Source organism: Lissotriton vulgaris, chromosome 2_1 (assembly GCF_964263255.1).
Source record: "Lissotriton vulgaris chromosome 2_1, aLisVul1.2, whole genome shotgun sequence".
Classification (NCBI taxonomy): Eukaryota; Metazoa; Chordata; class Amphibia; order Caudata; family Salamandridae; genus Lissotriton; species Lissotriton vulgaris.
Window position 1 is genome coordinate 2,091,878,043 of NC_141687.1, and position 24,031 is coordinate 2,091,902,073.

The window sequence follows — 24,031 nt, forward strand, 5'->3', positions numbered from 1 at the left end:
AATGACAATACAAACACAACTACTAACCATCAACCCCTCTATACGAGTGTGACATTTCAGACTATTCCAAGCCCCCAAAGATATAAGATTGGCTTGGGCAGCAGGTATTACTCTTAGTTAGTTTATATTGAATTATTAAACAACTTTTGTTGTGTTCATTTCAAAATAAGACAAATAATGGCTTCATGTGGCTGGCTGTCAAAGGTATAGGTATTAATTATGAAGGGCCATGCAGAGCACTGGTTTCAACCAGCTTAAATTTAGTGCTGATTGCTACTTGGTTCTTAGAGCGGAAAAATCTGCAGGAATGCAAATCATGGATCCTTGTCTCTTCCTTGAGTTTCGTTTTGAGAGTTGTCTTTTGTGGAGCTCGAAATTTTGCGTAAATGTAGTTAATGACATTTCTCCACTTACCAGCACTGACAAGCAATTGTAGTCAGTCAGTCAAAAACTTTGAGGTATATTATCAAGACAGGCAATAAAATTATCGCCGCTTTAGTGGCAGAAAACTACAGCTAAAATGGCGATAATGGGCTTGATAATATGCTCTATGGAATTCCAATTGAAGCATAATAGAGCATAATATCAAGCCCATTATCGCCATTTTAGCGGCAGCTTTCTGCCGCTAAAACCACGATAATTGTATCGCCTGTCTTGATAATATGCCCCGCAATTCGGTCATTACGACCATAAAAGTGCTAGTGCATACAGTGCCAAGATTCAGAATTGCATGCATAACTGTAAGTCAATGTATGGAAAAGATTAGTTGACAGATCAGAAAGCACCAACTTAAAACAAATATTTAAAACTGCAGTTTGCAAAAAGCGGAGAAGGAGGAAAACAAAGTGCTGATCATTTGGGACCCCTATTAGATTGCATAAAAGTGCAAGTGCATACAGTACAAAAATACAATGTTACATGCATGACAGTAATTCGATCTGAACACTGCGACCATTTATCTATCAAATTGGTCCGACTAAGTGTAGAAGCTAAAACCAGCAGTTAAAGAGAAAGGAGATGAAAGTAAGAATGGGACTCACTTTCCTCAAGACAATCTTCCAGCATTGGGGAGCTGCAACCCAACTTAGTGCCACAAGCATAGACGTTAAAGAGGTCCATGGTAATACCATTTCTTCCTCTAAGGTTGATCACAAGAATATTTTTTTTAAAGGCCATATGTATCAAGGCAAAATGGGTTCGCAAACGTCGAAATTCGCAGAATTCCAGCGTTTGTGAACCCATTTTCGCTAAATGGTATGTGTGAAACATATTTGGTGCAAAATAAGGAATCGCTAAATTTTCTATTCCTTATTTTGCGATTGCATTTAAGGAATTGCAAATTTTGCGATTACTTTAATGCAATGTATCATGGAAAAAAACATTCCAAAATGCCATTAAGGAATCACAAATTACCACCAACTTCTAGTTGGTGGTAAGTTGCGAATTCTGTTAAAAAAACATTTTTTTTTAAATCAAAAGGTGCCATGTGACGCTCATACATGCCCTTTGGGCATGTATGTGCGCCATATGCACACACATGTCATTTTCAGGGGTGCAGCAGGGTGTTCTTGAGACACCCCTGCACCCTTGAAAATATTCACAAATAGCGATTATCAAATTGCGATTCGCAATTTCCCCTTCATTCCTATTTGCGATTAGCAATTTGCTAATCGCAATTATGGAACATTAAGGAATCGCTAAAAAGAAGCGATTTTCTACATACATACCATTTTGCGATTTCTAAATAGCGATTCCTTAAAAATCGCTATTTAGGAATCGCTAAACGGAATGTTGATACATATGGCCCTAAGTCCTGAGCTCTCTGATGGTGCCATATAAGCAGACCCCCGGCCGCTTAGTAACTGCTGGGCAGCATAGCGCAACATATCCAGAGATAAAAACAGGTGCAATCACCCAGGTTTCCTGTAGCATACAGATATCAAATTGATCTATGTATTGGACCCTATGAGGGAGTACCACCTTTGTTCTTACCCCAGCCACATTCCAATACAATATACAAAGTTAGGGGGTCAGATCTTCCCAGTCAAGGCAGACAGAATGATATCCGTCAATTAAACAGTTCGTCTGAGGGCCTGTGGAAATAGCTTGGGGTCCAGGACTTGCCCGAGATGGAATGCCAGTAGTGGGCAGCGGACGATCAAGGTCCTCGGAGCTAGGGAACTGTGATGTAGATAACAAAGAATCTGTATGAAGCCTAGCTTTGGGAACTGGATGTTCAACCTTACCTGTATAATGGGACAACCGGATGGATGTTGACCATCTCTCGTCTTTATACAAAACTTACAAGCAATGTAAAAACACATATATTAATGTAAGTATCCTCATGTAGACAAATTGTTAATAATTACCTCTAATGCGTCATTAAAAGCAAGATACTTTTTTCAAGCACAACACATAATGTACATTAGGAAAATAACAGTTGAAAAGCAGTTCTAGTTTAAGGCCTTATTTTATACTGCACATATGCAAGAGGATAGTACATTATAACATTATGCAGAAGACACAATTTTTCAATAATCGTAAATGTTCAAAGACATTGTCACAAATTCACTTGTCTAAAAGAAAAAACGCTAGGCCAGCATTGAATGAGCTAGTCATTCAACAACTAGTTTAGTTAGACAAAGATTAACTTAAAAAGAGTCATGACACAAGCTGACATAATCCACTTTCAGCTTCAAAAAGTTCCAAGTCAAGACCATGGCCTAGGCAAATGAACCACATTCCTCCCCATCAGACCCTGCTCAGAATACAACTTTCCTGCTCTACTCCCTATCATCAGCCATCTTTAACTCCAGCCTCTATATCTGCTACATCATATCGCATGTGATTTTTCAGTGGCATGTTCCTCGCCAAACAGATCTAAAGATCAGTCTCTTTCAGGAATGTTTAACAACATTGGACAGATTTTAAGTGGTGGAACAGCTACTGCCTGACTCATCAACTGCCTTTGAAACACTACACTGCCACACCATGCTACGAAGGTTACAAGAACTTGGCAATGTGGTAAATGCACAACAGAAATCTCGTAGTCATATTTATTAAGCTACTTTGCATGGCTTTGAATGGCTTCACAAATATGTAGTACTGCAATGTTGCACAAATTGCTACGTAGCCCTACTTTGCACAAAGGATGCATTCCATGGGCATTGCAGTGGGTGTTCCCATGCAACTCTGATGGTTTTTGATGCATTCACAGATTCTCAAGGACTTGTAAACCTCTGAATGTGTCAAAATCTTATGCCTCCCCAGGTCAAGAAAATATGTTTATTTCTCTTAATTGTTTCCAAATTCTGAATGCTGCAGCACATATAGAAAAATAAAAACGTCTCTTTGGATTGTTTTTTTGAAGGTTTTCCTTACTGCACAAAAACAATCTTGCCTGTAATGCAGACACTCTTGCACCAGAGTGTCTACATTGGCACTAGGCTGTCAAAAACGACACCAGCATAGGGGGTAAGGACAGGAATGTACCGTATTGGATAAATACCGTGCATCCCTTCCCTTTTCCTATGACTCAGGGCAGTGCAGCGAGGTCACCAAAATACCAGTAAATATGCCCCTTGGTACACAATGCAGTGTTCTAGATGCCATTGGATACTTCCAATTATGCAGACAAGGCAAGTACCATCTCTATACCCCCTTTCTCATCAGATACCCTGTGCCTTTGCATTTCTCAACGTTGAATAATCTCACCTTTCTTTTATTCTGCTACCTCAGTCTGATAATGTACCTCATCTGGTCCATCATCCTAACGTGCTACATTCTGCCATGATTTCATAGATAACACACAAGCTATCCTAAAGCTAGAAAATCTGTGGGAAATCAAAAGATTAGGACTAGACTACAGCTTTAGAGACACTTACAAATGGATAATGATTAACCATCTGAAACTAAGGTCAGGATTATGATGGAGGTCAGATGAGTATCTGACCACCATCGCCACAGGCAAATGACAGTCCCACAATGTGTCAACAGTCCTGTCCACCCTATTATTGTAAGACCACTATGCAGACGGTCTACTGTGGCTTCTCCTGGCTCCCTGAAAAGGGCTGCAGCACAAGCCACAGTAGAAAAAGCCACTTTATAAACATCCATGTGCCAGGCACCATGGTGCCTGGATGTGTCATGGTACCACAAGTGTGCCCCTGGTTACTTAGCAGTGGCCCACGGGGAACAGGGGCCTGCTTCAGGGCCCCAAAGTCCCTATCTGGCTGCCTTTCCATGGCAGTGGGACCGCCATAAAAAGGCTGTCGGAAAGGGACATTTTGATCCCTACGGTGGTGCCAGCAGAAGCACTGCCTCACCTGTAGGGATTAGAGTCTGACCACTGCCCAACAGGCTTCTTGAGCCTGTCAGAGGTGGCGGTCTATACCACTGATGACATCATTTTGACCGTCGATATTGTAATCCGACAGTCAGACCAATAGCCTAGATGTTGGGCAGACCACCACTGATGACATGTCTGTGGCTGTCCGCCCAATATCAAAATGATGACCTAAGTCTCCAAAACCAAGATCCCAAACTGTGATGAATGAAAGAACTGGCAATCCACAACCATCCTGAACATGGTTTACCACAGACAATATTTACGAAAGCAAGAAGCTTTAGGAGGGGTTGTGGACTTCAGCATATAACTTTTCTCCCTTGCCAACCAGATGAATCAAGCAGAAGTGCTTTTCACACCATACAAAAGGTCTGTGACAAACCTTTCTATAACTATGTTTGCCACAGAAACTACAGGCTCCCTTTTCCTGTCTTTCCAAGGCTCTGAAAATCATGTCTAACTAGGAGCCCCTCTCCGCCTAATCCCAATTCAGCAAAAATACATCACCTTCACTGACACCTATGTGAACCTACCCTGCCCTGTATTTGCCTTTTTGCCTACCCTTTTCAAACAGTTCTCAATCAATGCACTCCCCATTGCCCATGGAACTTCAAATATACTCACAAAAATAGACCAGTTTTTTGGTACCACCGCTGAACATCCCAAACTATGGAAACCAGTCGAAATATTTAAAGTAAGTAAATCTACTACTAAGGTTGAGGAGTGGATCTTCCAGTGCAGGAATAATCTGACTTCTTTTAACACCCACAATCAATCTTTTTTGTATTTATTCACAAATGTTTTCATCCACCTCTTTTGTGTCCTAGAAGTGGTTTGGTATTTATTGATGTTAAGGAAAGAGGGTATCCCATTTCCAGGATGGAAATTGGTTAGCAACTCTTCCAAAATGGATGGAGAAAAAAATAAGCGATTGCAATTACAATTAAAAAGGCATTCTCCTATACACAAATATACCCCTTATACAAATGTGCATAATAAACGCAAATAGTAATTCACATTTTTCAGAAGAACTCTGGGAAAACATTGAGAATTTCTAAAATTCAGAAATCTGCCACCATGCAAAGTTGTACATGAGCACATTCTCTCTTTTGCAAAAGCAAAAACCCTCTAACCAGCATAGTAAACAAGCCCTATTTACATTTCAACGCTGATTTAGGAGAAACTATCCCCAACCATGAAAGCTGTGATACAAGTAACATGTAATTCCGAAAAGAACTGTATGGTAACATTCAGGCAGTACCAACACTTTTAATGTCAAGAGCACAGCACACGAAAACCCCCAAGATTTTTAGAAAAATAGAAAACAATGAAAGGAGCAAAAGTACACCAAAACAGTCAACATTGAATAGGAAGAACATGAAATATGAATGTTTAAAGTTTAGGACAAAGGTAAATAGAAAACGTACAGCACAAATGCAAAGTGTCAGTTTGTTGATTCCCGGCACCTCTCTGTAGTTACGCCGTGTCGACGGTGGCTTCCGCCAGCATGGCGGGTGCTGTTACGCCAACCACGACCGGGATTTCCCGACCGCCATATTGTGATGGGCATACATAACTCAAATCCCATCCGCCGCAATGTTTTTAGTCCTGCCAGTAGTTTGGTTCCGCAACGAGGGTAGATGGAGCCAATAGCGATGTCCTCTGTGCTGAATGAGGTGTAAATCGCCGACCCAATCACAATGCCTCAAATAGGCTATTGGACCACAACCGAGAAACCACACTTCGAAACACGGCGGAAGTAATACTGCGGAGTAAAATGGAAATCCCAGACAGCTCCACCCATTCGCTACTGCATTGGATCCTGCTCTACAAGCCCTACCGCTGCTGTTCCTGATCCGCAATCAACAAAGACGTTGCCGCCGTGGACAATACCACAGCTACGTCAATGACACACATCCACATACAACACCAACACACACACCTGACCTGCAAATGGCTTCCTGTCCACATTTGACATTCTGGTGGACACAAGACCATATCCTCGAGTGTTCCCATAAGGTGCTGCAAATCGTAAAACCACGCCTCCGCACCGGGACATTCATCAACAACGTCATCACCGCCATTTCCCAGTCACGTCACAGCAGCAGTGAAGACATGGGGAAACCTCTGCACTATCTAGTAGCCAAATCTAGCACCACGTATGGGCAGCCTCAGGAACTTGTAAGGATTGTGTTGGCCCTGAGCCAAATGTATATAGTGTGCCTCTGTAGTTAGCAGCTGTCATTACCTGATACCATCACAGCTCATACCATCCCACTGGTTCAACATCAAAATGTGTGCCCATCTGATGTTCAGGGACAGTGATGTTTGTGAACAAGTTCTTATGTGTTTTGTGGCAAAACAAAACATGGATTGTATGGCAAAATAGGTGTTTGTGGTGTTAAACCCCCTTCCTGCTACTGCCAAGATGAGTATTAGGGGCCAAACTCCACCAGCATTGTAATGCCAAATAGGTGTTTGTGGTGTTAAACCCCCTCCCTGCTACTGCCACCATCTGCATCACTGACATGTGTAGTTGGCATGGGCAGGGCCAAATACTTTTCTACTCCACTGACAATGACAGGCCAAGCACACTGTCTGACCACTCAAGCGCACACATCCAAATAAACTCATGTGAGTATGAAGGCCTAGACAAGATGAACACACACACACACTACTGTATCGGTGAAGGGTTTAGATTAGGTACAGGAAAAAATGGCGCTCTGGCAAGTGCGCTAGGAGTCAAGGATGAGATTGAATGTGCATGGTGCTAACAGGTCAGGTGGGAACAAACCCAAACAAAAAAACCCATGCAAATGTGTAGGTACAGACCCACACAGAAAATATAGAACAAAGTCCTGTGCACACGTATGAGGATAATCCTTCCTGGCTAAGCCATTACTCTGGATAGGACTACATATACCCAACCCGCCAAACTCTGGAGTGCAGATCTCCTCCATTAAGGACGTACCCGTCCTTTGCACTCGTGTCCCTGTTATACTTGGGGACACCGGGAAGGATTACATTCAAGCTTTTCCTACTTTTCCTTTACTCAACCCGTGTCGCAGCCGGGTCGGAATTATCACCGGCATTGCGATTTTCATGACCGTTTACCAAACATACAGCCCTGAAGAGTCACAATTGTACCACGTTGTGATGAAACATGTGTCGGCTGGTTTGTTCTTTCTTTATTGATCTGGATTGACATAAAAATCCCCACACTTGATACTTCTGATGTTGACCGCCATAATTTCAGCAAGAGAAACTTTTTAACTTTGGTTTTTGCACTAAACCCATTATCCTTATACGTATGCAAATGACTTTGTTCTACACACACACTGCTGTTCACACATCCAAAAACATACCACAGACATCACCAACCATGGACACCCCGCAAGTTAGACAGTGCGTAGAATTCACCTCTGTTGTGGTATAGCCTCCTAACATTACATATGTACAATTGGTCAAAACTCAACAGTGAATGATGATTGTATGAGTACATAAACACAAATGAACATCATTGCACAAACAAACCTCAAAGTTCAGACGAACAAAAGTGTGTGTTATGTTTGGCAAGCAATGACAAAGTGAATCAAGTACATGCCAATGTGGAAGTGCCATGCAGAGCATATGGCCCGTCAACCTATACCCGCACATCAAAATGTTTAATTAAGCCAGGGCAGTAACAAACGAGACAACAGGAGTACCAGTCTTTATAGGAAAATATGCTGATAGGCATCAAAATTCAAACAAAGAAAAGGCCATTGGCCAATCCATAGTTCAAAAAATGCACATGTGTGCATGATAATGTACACAGTGAACATCTAACACCGTACACTGCCATGTGAATGAGAAAATCACCGGGGAGATCAAAGCTCAGTCCAGGCACCGCCGTGGGAGAGATGGGAGGGGGTCACTGCCTCACACTTGGCTGTCATTTGGACTGTGAGGTGGATGATTGCTGTGGCCAGTGATGGGCTGAGACTGGGAGAGAGAGGCTCAAGAGTCAGAGGCAGTAGCGGCTGTGGCAGGCGTAGGGCTGCTCAGACCAGATGGCATGGTGACACATGGCGGCGGAGATATGTTGCTGTGAGACACAGTGGGTGATGCTGAATGTTGAGGGCTGCCTCTCGACTTCTTGGGTATCTGATATTTCAGAAGTGTTCTGGGAGTAGAGGTAAGTGGGTCCGGCAAAACAGATGCCCTCGCTACCAAAGGTGTCCCAGGTGCAGGTGGCATTCCCTGTGGGTATTTGCTGCATATAGACTTAGCCTTGGTTTGTGCTTTCCTTTAGCCCTTCATCCCCTGAAGTCCTCACATTGCTCTCCTGATCACGCTTCACAGTGGTAATGGTGGGAGTAAAGGTCTTGTGTGAAGCAGCCGGAGGGAGCTGTTTGGGCCTACCCTGTACAGGTACCAGCACCACAGCAGGCAGGTCAACTGTTTGTTTGTCAGTTGGAGCAGTTGTGTGGATGGGTAGCTCTTGTGATGGGTTTACTCTTGTGGACCGTGAGCTAGAGGTCTGCTACTTTGCCTGATGCCCCTAAGTAACATGTGAAGGGGTTTTTTCTTTGTGTCCCTGTGTGCCTGTGTATTTGTTTTGTGGATGGTGTTTGTGGTCTGGGACGTTTGGATTGCTGCTCTCGGGTTTTCCTTCTTGTTAACGACTTTGGGCCTGAGGGCTCTGTTGTGTGGTTACTCTCCTCAGGAGTTGTTGAAGGCATTGGAGCTGGGCTTGGATGCTGTGACAGCTGAATGGCTGCTGTCATGGTGGAGGACAAACCCTGGACAGTCCTATGTAGCCCACCCACGTCTGAAGGAATGCCCTCCATAAATGCCAGTACCTGTCCCAACTTCTTGTTCTGATCCTGGTAAGCATTTAGGAGAGCTGCCTGCCCCTCACAATGCTGGCGCAAGAGTTTTTTCTGCCTCAACACTGAGGGCAGCAGGGAGACAGGGGCAGGGGCAGCGGTGCCTGGGGGTAAGGAGACTCTACCCCTAACAGCCATGCGGGCACGGACAGCACTATTGGTAGTAGCCGGGGTGGTGGGCACTGGCCGATGTGTGGTGGAGGCAGCATTGTCACCCCCTGTGTCCGCCATTGTCGCATTCTCCCCAATGGAGTCAGATGATGTGGAGCTTTGGCTTTCTCCGAGCGAGTCCTTAAGGACACTCCTGCCCCCTCCGTGGCGCCCGACAACTCGGTGTCAGTGATCTCCTGGGAATCATGCGTGCCACATGCCTCAGCACTGGTGTCCATCTCATGGCCTTCTGTGCACTCGGTATATGCTGCAATGGGCAGAGACATAGGTTCAGTACAGTGCCATACACACAAACAGTATATGCAAGCACAGCACTAAACTAGATAATCACAACCCTATGTTGTACAACACCCTATGCAGTCTGCATGTGCAAGAATCATGCTGAACACAAGAGATGCATGGAAATATGCATTGTTGACATCAATGAGCCATATGACGTTCACACAGCCCTATAGCCTCCCTGTAATCCAACATAAACATCACTGTAAGCATACCCACAGGCCTGTATATGAGATAGGCATACATCTCAGCATGTTACCTCTGTCACCTATGGAGTCACTGTAAGGAGACAACACAGATATTGACTTAATTTTGTACTTTTACAATGTCCATGAACAACTGAGGTCCAGCAAGTTGTGCAATTCATCACGCCGACTGTAGAACGTTGGTGTCAGATGAGTGGTTCACAACATTTAGAAGTCCTGCAGTGCACACATAGTCAAATGCACACCGACATGATGCACACTGCTGTACACTGCCTGGTGATATCCATGACACCCAACATGCAGAAGATGTGATAAGACCACATCTCATCATGCACTGTCCAGGGCCATTGTATGAAACACATGAGAAAGTCCATTTAGGGAAAATACATGACACCTGCACTCAATACATAGGCCACTCATCTAAATTGACACATCAGCAAGATCACCAATCGCTTATGGTTGCCATTCATGCAGTCACTCACACACAAAGTCAGCCTTCCAGAATACTCACCCCAAACTCCCTGCTGATGGTCCCTCAAACGTTCATACAGCTCTGGCTGTGTCACAGACAAGATGCAGGACATTATTGGAGTCATGGTTCGGCGTGCCAACCTGCCACTTCGAGGGAGCAGTCCCAACGTCATCTCTGCCAAAGTCTTGCTCAGACGGGAGATGTCGCCCCACCTCTTGAGGCAGTGTGTGTGCCGCTTGTTGGATTCACCCAGAGCCTGCACCTTCCGTGCAATGTTCCTCCTTGTGGCCTTACACTGGGAGACAAGAAAGGGAAGTATCAGAGACCCTATATCATTCCCACTGTGTACAGTACTGTAGAATAGAAATGCATGGCAAACAAATAGCTACAGCTTCCTCAGAGGCCATACAGCTTGCATTACAAACCCACATAGAAATGCATGCATGTATGATGCTGCACACAGTACATGGCCATCTCATACACATGCACAATGGCATCACAAACAGCTATGTGCAGAGGGCACTCATCTGTGATGCAGTATGTGACTGACCATGACATGCAATACAGTGCTAATGAAGTGTTGTGGCCAAGTCACTGTGTCACCACTACACACCCATCATTGTCTTTGGCATGGGCATGTCTCAGTGGATATTTGAATACACATATTGAAACATTATCTGAGTTTTCCAGCCGTTCTCACTATGTTAACTCCTGCATAGTGCAGATAAATGGACTATCATGGCTCAGTGAGTAATAGTTGTGTAGACTAAGCATATGTGTGACTCAGTCCAGTTAAGCATGGCTCAGAGGAACATTGGGCAATGTCTGTGCAGGCGAGAGGAACTCACACTGCGGATGAGCATGGTCCCTCATATGGTACAACATGAGAGGGTGAAAAGTGCTTAACACATGCGAGAGTGAACACATGTTCCAATCAATGTAAGGATGAAAACGTCTACTTACATTGATGTGAAGTGTCATAGTTGCATGAACAACAAGTGTGTTACATTCATGCATTGGACTTTTGTGTGTGATGCTCACATAGACATAGTACACATAAGAAATATTCACCACACATAAGTTATTGACCAATCCTAATATACATTTCAACAGTCACATATGAGGTTGTGAAGAGTGAGAGGACAGTTACATTACATGGCACAGTAAAAGTTAGTCCACACTTGGACTGTTTCAAAACACCATTGTATCTGTGTGCCTGTTTAAACAATGCATGTCACCCCCTACCTTCAATCCAGTCATGCATATATGGAAATAAGGCTACAGACACCATTAACATGAAGTTAGCATGCATGGCAGTGTAACACACATTTACATTACCTAGTCTCAGATCAGCATGTTCGTGAAGTTTGTGCAAAAAAGGCTGAAGAAGTGTCCATTTTCCTGCCTCACAACATACTCAAATACCATTTCCACAGAATATGTATTGAGAATGCTATGTGAATTATAAGGATGCATGTACATCAACTTGCACTCATAGGAACATACTACTGCACAGCAAAATTATGTTAGCATTTTGATCACTCTCACACTTGGATTCAGGAATGCTAACCAGTACACCTGGCGCACCAAAAAGCCTCCCATAATGGACAAGGATGTCATCCACCAGAACCTCCAGCTCCTCTGAAGTGAAGGGACGGGCCCTGACATTCTCTGCTATCGCCATCACTGGTTCCAGGAAACAGCAAAATATGCAGTTGTTGAGGAATGGCAGTCAGCCGTGTCTGAATGCATGTGAAATGTGTGGCTCACACACACAGATATATAGGCCCCTGGTGTTGTATAAGTGGTAGTCAGCTGCTGCAATTGGTCTGTCAGTCTGGCATCTTTCAAGTGTGTCCAATGAGCCACCTTGTGGTGGCAGTGTACGCCTACCGGGTGTTTAAAACTTGCCTTACAGTACTGCTGTTGCCATTGGCTGCAATGGCATTGGCGGGGTCACACCGCGGAGGCTAGGCGGTCACTACAACTATGCTGCATCTTCCAAGTGTGTCCAATAAGCCACCCTGTGGTTGCGGTGCACGCCTACCGCATGCTTTAAACTTGCATTACAGTACTGCGGTTGCCATTGGCTGCAATGGCATTGGCAGGGTCACACTGCGGAGGCCAGGCGGTCGCTACCGCTATGCTGCATCTTCCAAGTGTGTCCAATGAGCCGCCCGCAGTGGTGTTGCACGCCTAACGCGTGTTTCAAACCTGCATTACATTTCAGCGGTTGCCATAGGTTGCAATGGAATTAGCGGGGTCACAATGCGGAGACCAGGCAGTCGCTACGGGCTATGCTGCATCTTACAACTGTGTTCAATGAGCCGCCCACAGTGGCGGGGCACACATACCGCAAATATGGACACAATATGCACCAGCAATGCCACTAGTCAACTTTTATAATTGGACACTATACCTCCACAGTGTCTTACTGCACTTGTTCTATACAATGAATGCTAGTGTGACATACAATTCACTGATGACTACACATGCATGTATGTTGAACATTTAACATGCATTGCCATGCACTTACTCATGTCACCTGTGGTATGTATGTGGGTGTATATTTATTGGTTGTATATTGTTGTTTCGTGTTTCAAATCAACTCGATGTGTGAGATGGCTAATCAAACAACACTAATGATTGACTGACCACATAATGGTGGTATTTTACTGTGGACATAGCTGAATTAAGTAGGATATGTGATCAGCTTACACATATTGTGCACATTGTGATTAAAAGTAGTGGTCTGTGCAAGTTAAACCAAGAAGGAGTGGCAGGTACAGCAGCTACATATAAGTCAGCAGTGTTGCTGTCTCAAACATCTGCTGTGTCACCTACTCCTAGGGCTGGAGACACAAGATTTATTGTTGTACCATTCACAAGGTCTGAGAATGCTTTTGAGGTAGTTGGTATGTACAACATGACCTCTTCTAAAAACACATCTAAGTTGTGGAGTAAGCTATTGTTAGAGTACATTCATTGTTTATGCTGAGTGAGTCAAGATGTGAGTTGTTTGACACATCTCATTGTGTCATTTCAATAACATAAGTCCTCTTCCATTTCATGTAGGCGATGCCCAAATGTGTATCAGCCTTTCAGAGTCCTGGCAGACAGAGAGGATGTGGACATCATCCGGAAGTTTCGTCTGGATCGCGTTACACTGCAAGAGCTTTGTGCTCTGTTGGAGCCCCATCTAAGGCCCCAACGTACATATCCAACTGCCCTGTCCCCAACAGTGAAGATAGAGGCATCCCTGCGCTTTTTTTGCAACTGGCTCTTTCCAATATTCGGTGGCCATCACTGGTGGGATGTCGCAAGCCACATTCAATATGGTGCTATTGGATGTCGTCTCCGCGATGATGCTATACAAGGAACAATACATACAATTCCCAAGTATACTAGAATTGCCCTCTGTGAAGGCTGGTTTTTATGCCCCTGGCCTCATTCCTCATGTAGTGGGTTCCATTGATGGCACACACATTGGCTTTGCCCCACCATAGGCACGTGAGCAGGTAAATAGGCACAGGAAGCACAACCATTCCATTAATGTGCAAGTGGTGTACCAAGCAGATTTGATCATCAGCCATGTTTGTGCCAGATTTGCAGGTTCATCCCATGACTCCTACATCCTGCGGAACAGCATTGTACCCCAGTTGATGGCAAATCTATATCCAGAGCGTGCATGGCTTGAAGGTGAGTCAAGTAGTGTGCCGTGTGTGACATGCCTGTTCTCGTCAACTGTTTGTTTCCCAACATTTCTCTGTGTATGTCATGCCTACGTGACTCAACGTATCCCAACAGGCCTTGGTTGCTGAGCCCACTGCACAATCCAAAAACCCGGGGTGAAGTCGGCTAAAACGAGGCACCTGGTAGGACACTCCGTGTGGTGGAATGCTCTTTTGGCTTCCTGAAGTCCCGATTCCAGTGCCTGGACAAGAGCAGAGGTGCATTGTTTTATTCCCCCAAAAAGGTGGGCTGAATAGTTGTAGCATGCTGCATGCTACACAACCTTGCCTTGCGCAAAGCTGTTCCGTTGATCCTGGATGATGATGAGCAGCAGATGCGCCCCCCTGTAAACCCACACACTTCCGGTGAGGGCGATAGTGTGAGAAGAAAAGTGTTGACCCGCATCAACAGCTCTTTGCCATCTACTTTCCTTGAATGTACATGACTTTGTAGAACAGTCACATTGTGTGTTGTCTTGGATGTTATTGCAAAGGCATAGATATTTTCGACTGCTGCCTGTTGTGTGTGTGATGATGACTGATGTGTGTGGCACAGGGTATTTGTGTCCGGGCGTATGTTGAGGTTTTTGAACCTTGCTATGTGTGTGTTTTTTGGTACCTTGCTGCCTAGTGTTATGTTTCAGCTGTAATTGTGTCACCTGATAAGTAAATGTCTTTATCTTGTATATTTCTCTGTTAATTCACCTTCTGAATGCCTCTTCACATTCAGAGCTGTTGGAACATTGGATTCTGACTTGTTATTGTACATACTGCAATAAACATGGAGCTGACTTGGGCATAGGTGTATGAAGACTGTTTATTCAATATAAGTATTTGTGCAAGTGAAGTGAATATGTACATTAATGTGAAAAGCGAAGAAATTATTTGTCAGTCATGGTAGATGAGACAAATAGTGTAGTCACGACACAGCTGAAATCACAAAGTCCAACAGACTCAGGCCACCAACATGGCAATGTTGGCAAGGATAGTCAACCGAGTCAATGCAAAAGGGAACAACAAGATACCATCATGGCTGGCTCAAGGAGTGGCATTGGTATGGTAGCCAGCCACCAGATCCTCCCCTGTGGATTCTCGGACAGCCCCTGGTGCATTTGGGCGGGGGGCATCTGCTGCAGGGTCATTGGTGTCTGAGTACTCACTCTCCTCCTGCACACACCTTCTCCGTGGCTGCAGCTGGAATGGTGGGCTGTACAGCATGCGTGCCACTGGAGGGGGTTGACCTGCACTTGGGGCTGGGAGTCTGTCCCTCAGAACACCCACTAGCTGGCCAACAAGGTCTAAATGTTGGCCCATCCTGGTGTCCATGGACTGCCACAGCAGGTGGATTTCAAGCATGTCTTCAGCAAACTGGCCGACTACTCCCTTGTTTTCTTGGTAGGCACCAAGGACTCTTGCAATGGGGGACATGGATTCAGGGTCATTGTCCTCCTGTGTCTCTGCCCCAGTTGTCCTCCCACCTGCCCTCCTGACACAGACCTGTGGCATTGTCCCCCGACGCAGTGGCACACTCTCCCTGGCATGCTGAGATTGTGTGGTGATGTTGGTAACCACCGTGGCAGGGCGAGAGTTGCAGGCAGCAGTGGTGATGGTGGTGGTGGAGGCCACACAGGTCGCAGTGGCAGGGGTCAATACAGTTGTTCTTGCCATGGTGATGGTGGATGCTCCACAGTTTGTAGTGGCAGGGGTCAGCACAGTTCTTCTTACTATGGTGGTGGTGATGGTGTTGGTGGAGGCCGCACAGGTCGTAGTGTCGTGGGGCAGCACTGTTGTTGCTGCTGTGGTGGTGGTGGGAACAATGAGGGCTTGAGACATGCTGGTCTCTGCCACACCAGAGGGGCCAGCTTTAGAGTCCTCATCCGAGAATGTTGGAGAATCTGCATCATAGAGTTCACATTCTGGGGGAGGAGATTGGCTCTGCATGGTGGTGTCATCCTCTGCCGTTAGTTGTTGATTTCCTGTTGAACTGAGATAATATGGTAATTGATTTTCACGCAACAAGCTTGATGCTAGACTATTGTTTGTGACATTTGATACAACAAACACTTTGCAATGCAATGACTTTGTATGTCAGCAAAATACCGTGCACCATGACATGATGTTGACTTACATACCTTAGTAGTTTATGGATTTCGTTGTGAATTTAAAGTTGGTGCAGTGTACGGATAGTGTAACTACACGGACAAGTCCTCATCAACAAAATTGGGTGACAAACTTTCTGTTATGTGTTTTGTAATTTAGCTCTTTATGTAATTGATTTCAACAGAGGTAGAAGGGCTCATTGGCATGTTATACATAGCTTTGTAATCACATGTACTTTCATTGTTTATCATTTTGACCATGCATGTTTAGTGTTCAGATGGGCCTTCATGCTCAGACATCATGGCACTTCCACATTGCATTCTGTGCTGTGCATGATTGTGGCGTGCATTAGTTCCAATTGTGACTTGGTAAGTATGAGTTCAACATATATGACAGTTACCTGCTCTTACATGTCTACACACTGGATGTGGGGCATTTGAAAGTATGCCAAGTTGCCTGAAATGTTTTGCTGGTGTGGTTATGTGGCTGCATGCATTTAGAAACGGATGGCTGGATGCATGCAGTCACAACCTACGTGTACACTATGTAAAGGCAAGGAAATTGCTGCCCCATGCTTGTGTGTGGGGGAAAGCTCCATGCTGCTAAGCTGTGGGACAAGGGGGGCTGTTGGGAGTTGTAGTGCAGACTTCCCAGCCACAAACACCCCTCCAAGTTAAGATGGCTACCTACCTGTAAGGTTACACTTTGGAGGGAAAATGGCTGCCCCATGCTTGTGTGTGTGAGGAAAGTTCCATGCAGCTCAGCTGTGGGAAAAGGGGAACTTTTGGGAGTTATAGTGCATGCTTCCCAGCTACAAACACCCCTCAAAGTTAAGAGAGCTACCTACCTGTAAGGTTACAATTTGAAGAGACATGGCTGCCCCATGGTGGTGTGTTTGGGGAAAGCTCCATGCTGCTCAGCTGTGGGAAAAGGAGGACTTTTGGGAGTTGTAGTGCATGCTTCCCAGCCACAAACACCCCTCCAAGTTAAGATGGCTACCTACATGTAAGGTTACAATTTGGAAGACATGGCTGCCCCATGCTTGTGTGGGGGGAGCTCCATGCTGCTCAGCTTTGGGACAAGGGGCCTGTTGGGAGTTGTAATGCAGACTTCCCAGCCACAAACACTCCTCCAAGTTAAGATGGCTACCTACCTGTAAGGTTACACTTCGGAGGGAAATGGCTGCCTCATGCTTGCGTGTGTGCGGAAAGCTCCATGCTGCTCAGCTGTGGGACAAGAGGTCCTGTTGTTGCTGCTTTGTTGTTGTTGCTTTGCAGACTTCCCAGCCACAAACACCCCTCCAAGTTAAAATGGCGACCTACCTGTAAGGTTACACTTTGGAGGAAAATGGCTGCCCCATATTTGTGTGTGGGGGAAAGATTCAAGCTGCTCAGCTGTGGGACAAGGGGGCCTGTTGCGAGTTGTAGTGCAGACTTCCCAGCCACAAACACCCCTCCTAGTTAAGATGGTGTAACGACCGGATTCTCGGACCAGATAGGATCAGCTCCTCAGAGCACCTCCAACCCAGCCGGAATGTACCCACCTCCCTCCTCAGGACCCATCTGTCCAGGCACCTGGGTACCTACCTGAGGATGGGGAACTCGCAATATACAAGCTCATATCATCAGAAACACCACTAAATCTATAGGGATTACTAGGAATACTCACTGATTACTAAGGACGTCCATGCCCTACACCACACTCATACCTCATAGTCTCGCGACCACATGGGTCCAGACTAATCTACCCTGGGGCAGTTCTGATTATTTACCATTACACACTGGTTACACCCAGTGCTCGCTCAAGATAGACACTGTATCCCCCCAGTGCTCTCACTATTTCATCCAGGGCCCAAGCCACAATCCTGTGGGTATGCACAATGACCACAATCAGTGCTCTCACTAATGCCACTCTCTCTCTAGCAGCAATCTCACTACACACCGTGTCCCTCCGGTGCTCTTATTAACAAGCCACAATCCGGTGGGTATAACGCTGCATCCCAACGACGATCACTTTCCTATGAATACCTTCAGCTCTCTCTCACTCTATGTTGGGAAGTTTCTCTCACTATTCACTAAAGGTTCACTACTACAATAATATTATGGAATGGCCGAATTACTTAGTGTATAACTATTTCCCTAGCTCAAGGGCTCCTCTCTCTCCCTAATTATTCAGTGGCTACTTACCTGATCAGGGGCAGCATCTGTTCTGGCTGTAACACCTGACTAGAAGGAAAGGTTACCTGCGCTTTAAGAACAAGAGACACACACTGTATGCAAAAGTTATTCCCTGATTTAAGCGCTCCTATTTCCTTTTGAGCTCTATCATAAGAACAACACATGCACACTGGTTCACTAAGAACTGGGGTATCTTTATTACAATAACAATAAAATGGGAATAGACACATACACAGATCTGCGGGGTCTCTGTAACTAACAGGAACTGTAACACACCGCTGAAAGAAAAAGGATTAGACATATAGTAGGGACAAGGTTAAGGTGTAAGTGTAAAGCAAACTAGTTCAGACTACCTCACCTATTAGAAGGAATGTTTCTCTCTCTCTCTGGTGGAATCAGGGTTCTATCTCTCTCCCTCCGTCACCACAGCTTCACTCCTCTGGCTCAACTGCTCCAGCTGGCAGCTTCAACTCCTCCATCTGCTTTAATGCATTCTGATAAACTGGCAGCCCCAGCTGATAGTTCCAACTTTGTTCATATGACTGCTCTCTCCAGCTTCAGCAATTATCTGCCTTCTCTCTCCATTCCAGAAAACCAATTGAACTGAACTGTACTCTTCAGCTCCAGCAAACATCCTACTCCTCTCTCTTCAAGAACCAAACTGACCCCCCTCCTCTCCTGCAATTTGCTAATATGGAATCCTCTCCCCTCATGGAAATTTCCAACAGAGGGCTGCCTCCCACCGAATTCCTGTGCCAGCTCCAGGGCCCCTCGCGCAACCGCAGTGGCCATCTGCATGTTACGTCTGGGCCCAAGAGACAAACACATTCTTCCGATAAGAACCAGTCCTGGCTGGTTCTCCCCTAGCAGACAACAGGCTTAACTATAAACATTACCTTTACCCTGCAAGCATCTCAGCTCTGCAGGGACAGAAAGTAAAATGGAGTCTCTCTAGTTCTGGGCCTTGTAGGCCTGAGAAGGATGAAATAACCCTTAGCTCTGTCAGAGTACCTACACAAACCATACCAATATGTAATATGAAGTCAGGACTACAGGATCCACCCTCTACTATAGGCAGGATAATGAAAGGACACATAATTATGTCAAAGCCAATAGGCAATAGATGGATTAGAGTCAAGATTAAGGGATCTTTCATCACATAAAGCAGCTATCCTCTTCTAGGTCTGGAAGAAAGGGCTTAAAAGGACCAACACAAAGCAAGAATACAGATTATAGATGTTAGCAAGCTTAAAGTCATCATCACTCCGAAATAGAGCCAAAAACCATGTCAGGACAGATGGCTACCTCCCTGTAAGGTTACACTCTGGAAGGCGATGGCTGCCCCATGCTTATGTGTGTTTTGGGAAGCTCCATGCTGCTCAGCTGTGGGACAAGGGGTCCTGTTGGGAGTTTTAGTGCAGACTTCCCAGCTACAAATACCCCTCCAAGTTAAGATGGCTACCTACCTGTGAGGTTACACTATGGAGGGAAATGGCTGCCCTATGATTGTGTGGGGGGGGACTCCATGCTGCTCAGCTGTGGGACAAATGGGCCTGGTGGGAGTTGTAGTGCTGGCTGCCTGTACATGTGCCCCATGTAAATATTGCTATGTACCTTTATAGTGAATGAGAGGAGTTAATGTGTGACCTGTGAGACATGTTTGTTGGAAGTGTGGTGAACATGATTACCTTTTTGCCTAGGAGGTGTTGTTTTATAGTTGTGCAAAATACTACATAGCAGTGTTATAACAGGCTTTTGTTGGTACTTACCAGCCTCCACTCCCCCTCAATTCCAGTGCATTATGCCAAGCACCTTCTCCTCCCATGCATTCAATGTTCTTGGTGGGATGGGAGGGCCACTGCCAGTCCTGTTAGCCAGCTCACGGTTCTTGCTGTTCTTCTCCTTGACCTTGCTCTTGAGGCCAGTCCACCTCTTCCTCATCCCCTTCCTGTTGTGTGGAACTTTCCCTAAAGCATTGACTCTGTCAACTATTCTTTGCCACTTTTGATTTTGCCGGCTGCTGCTGGGGACTGTTGGACCCTGCTTCCTAATATATATGGCTCTACTCTTATGATCTCATCCACCAGGACTGACAATTCACCATCAGTGAATTTTGGCATCTTCTGTGCCATGGTGTGTGATGTGCTGAGTGGTTAAGAGTGCAGAGGTGAAGATGGTGGTGGTGGTAATGTGTGTGGTGTGTGTCTGTTTGTGTTTGTGATGATATGATGTGTGCATATTTGCCTATCCTTTGTGTAGTATGGTTGAGCCCTTCAGTTCATGAGTTGTACAAACTATTGTGGTCATGCATGGGCTGGTTTTATGCTCAGCTATGTGGGTGTGGCCAAACCGAGTATTCAAGTCAGGTGTGTTGTCAGTTGAGCTGGAATTTGTAGTTTTTGTTTTCCTGGGGCATGTGTCAATGGGGTGTGTTACTGTTTCCGCTTGACCTCCGCAGTTGGACTGCAATAGTTCTTTCTCCGGCTCTCCCATTCATCATTAATGACAATCGCAGTGGTCGGAAAAAAGCGGTCGCCTCGCAGGCACCGCGGTAACATCATAATTGCACTTTCTGAAATTCCGCTGGTGTATCGGCGGTTTGGTGTATCGGCGGTTTGTGAGCTTTCCGCTGCAAATCCGACTGCAGTGGATGGTATTTCAGCTTTTCCGCACGTGCAAGGAGGTGTTTCATGGAATCCGACCGCAGCAGTCAGATTTTTCCCTCAGTGTATCGTAATGTGACTGGCGGTGTGGCCGTGGAACATGCGGCAGTCTTTTCCCATTACCACGGCAGTCGGAATGGTTTTCCGACCGCCATCTTAATCAGCCCCTTAGTTATTTTTTGGAGCCCAAAGTCTTCCAAAGGGTAAGTCAGTTAAGGTTCCTCGAAGTTGTTTACATCATCATCAAGTTTCCACTGAAGCCATTGGTTTTGGTGGCAAAAACCTATAGTGCAAATTAGCTGACTTTCATTGTCATCGACTTTGCTGTGCCACTGGGATAGGTTTGCCACATTGACCCAGTCCAAAGGTTAACATGGACTTAGTCAATTTTGGGGTTTTGTATTAAAGTAGGTTGTTAATTGGGATTGATGTCAGTCCACTACAATTAATAAGACCATAATGGTTTCAGGGTAAAAAACAGTTTCAATAATTTAAAACTGGGCTCAACTACTTGGTGGTTATGGCACAGAGTAGGCAGGCTTCACCTAGGAAAATGTGTAACTAAATAGTTTAAAAGTCAAAATACAGCATAATCAAAATCCCACAAACAATGTAGGAAAATAGATAAATATCTAAGGAGTTTGATGACACAAAAACTCCAAAATCCAATATGGAAATTGTAGATACATTTCTAGTTTTTTTTTAGATTTAGGGCAAAAAGCACCAAGAAAATTAAAGCAAAAATCAGCATTTACTATTCCTGGATGACTTGTACCTAAGTGCGATTTCAGGCTGAAAATGATGGAGTGATCAGCTACCCAAATGAATTGTCCTGGTTAAAGGTTTTACCTTCAGACTTAGGACTTAATTACAAGGTTGGCAGTCAATCTACTAATCAGGGTTGGTAAAGCGCTGCTACTCACCCGTGAGGGTCTCAATGCATTAAGAAGGGATGCCCTGTTGAGTGCTGGGGTCATCCGAAAAGCTAGGCATTGAGGTCTTCCTGAACTGGGACCGTATGGGAGATTGCCAGATGTGGAGGGGCAGGGTGCTCCAGGCTTTGACTGTAAGGCAGAGCGGTGAGGTTCCGTGACGATTTGAACCCGTGTTTTCAACATTGTCGTAAACCCATAATATTGGTACCAATGAACCGCAAATGATCCATTTAGTATATCCTGGTGTTTTCGCTATGATACGAGCAAGAGCACTCCTGTTATAAACACATTTCTGATACACCGATGGCATCCATTTTAGATCATGACATCCATCTTGTATTCTTGCCCTCGCATAGTCAATGGACACGCAGTGACCTCTGATCACCTCATTTCACTTAAGGACACGTAGGCCTTAGCCGGTGATTCACCTTGCCAGTGACACGTCGCCTTAGGACAGAAACGCTGTGGCCGCATGACTCGGCAGAAGCTGCCTCCTCTGCCCGAGGCCAGTCCTGCTATACTGGTTCTCTTGTTCGTTGGCCTGATCATGATTAGGCAGCCGAAGCTGGTAGCCTTGCCCATTTACGACCCACAAACATCTCTTATCCTGTTTTTCTATCTTTTGCACCTGGCTCTGCTCCTTTCCTTCTGGGCCTTTATTAGGGGGAGGTAACGAAATTTACGATGAGGCGGTCCGGCTCTTGAATGAAAAGATGACATGGGATTATGATGGAACAGTGGGAACCTCTCGTTCGTAATGTTTTGACATCAGATATTGATGACGATTCCTGTGTAACGCCAAATATTTATTGTTTAGGACATAGAGGTTAAAACATGTACTAGTATGTGGAGAATGTTGCCCCCAGCTAAATAATTTGTATTTAAGGAGCAACCAACTTAGTGCAAATTGAACAGGCTCCTAGAATCTGCCCGTGTGTAGTTTCTGTGACTTCTGTGTCCCTGCAGTAATAAACCTTTGGTCTTTGACGCCACCATCGAGAAGCCCGTGTTTCTGTTTATTTGTGCACCGAGACAGGTAGAACTCAGGGGTCTTCGGGTGTTGTCCCTGACACCTCTGGACCGTAATAAAAGTCCAGAACTCCAGCGGGAGTGGGCGGCACACCACCTCCCCGCTCCTGCATAGCCAAACTAGACTGTCAGCCAGATTACGAGTATTCTTGTTGTCTGGCAGGTGGTCTTTTTGTGTTACCATGGCGGTGCCTTCTAAAAAGGCACCACCATGGCAAGACCAAATCAAGTTCCTGCATGGCATGGACAGTAAATTCCCTGCAGTGCAGGAACTGGATGTGCATGCAGAAAGGGGGCCACACCATGTGCCCCCTTGCATGCATGCCCAAAGCCAGAGGCAAGAGGGGGCCATGTAGTGCCCAGCAAGTTTACTCACCACCAGCAGTTTCATGGTGTGCACACCACCTCGAGACCACTGGGATTGAGAAAACACATAATATGATTGGTGGTGCCACAGCGACCCCACCAAGAATATATTGCTGCCTCACACAGCCGGATCCCACCTAGATCCCTGTCAGTTGCAACAGTCCAAAAAAGGTCCACATGACATATGTGTAGTACAGCAGTTGGATCACTGGTGTGGCGGTGCCCGTCTGCCACTGCGCCTCCACCACAGATTCAGCAGTTTGATGGACTGCCAAACTTGTAATCTGGCCCATAGTCTTGGAAATGGAAGTTGAAACCTTCCAGAAGAACAAGACTGGATTTGTCAAAGTCCTCTCAAAGAATGATAGCTATTGAATGAGTTCCCGTTGAAGCTCTTGATTTTGGCAAGGAAAGCTAAGAGCAGGAAAAATTAATACTTCACAAGTGAGAAAGGCCATGCGTCAGGCAGAGGCTTTTCACTCTTGCAATTAGTCCTGTTATGGAGCTAAAAAAAAGTTTCTCTTTCCCAGGTTTCTTATTACGCTCAACTTCGGTGTCAGCGTATCGGCATGGCTGGTTCCAGGCTGCTACTATCAAGTTTTGAAAACGTGAAAAAATAAGGGAAGACAGAAACTGCATGAACTAAAGCCCTGAAGAAACTCCTTGGTAGGGAGTGAAACGCGTTG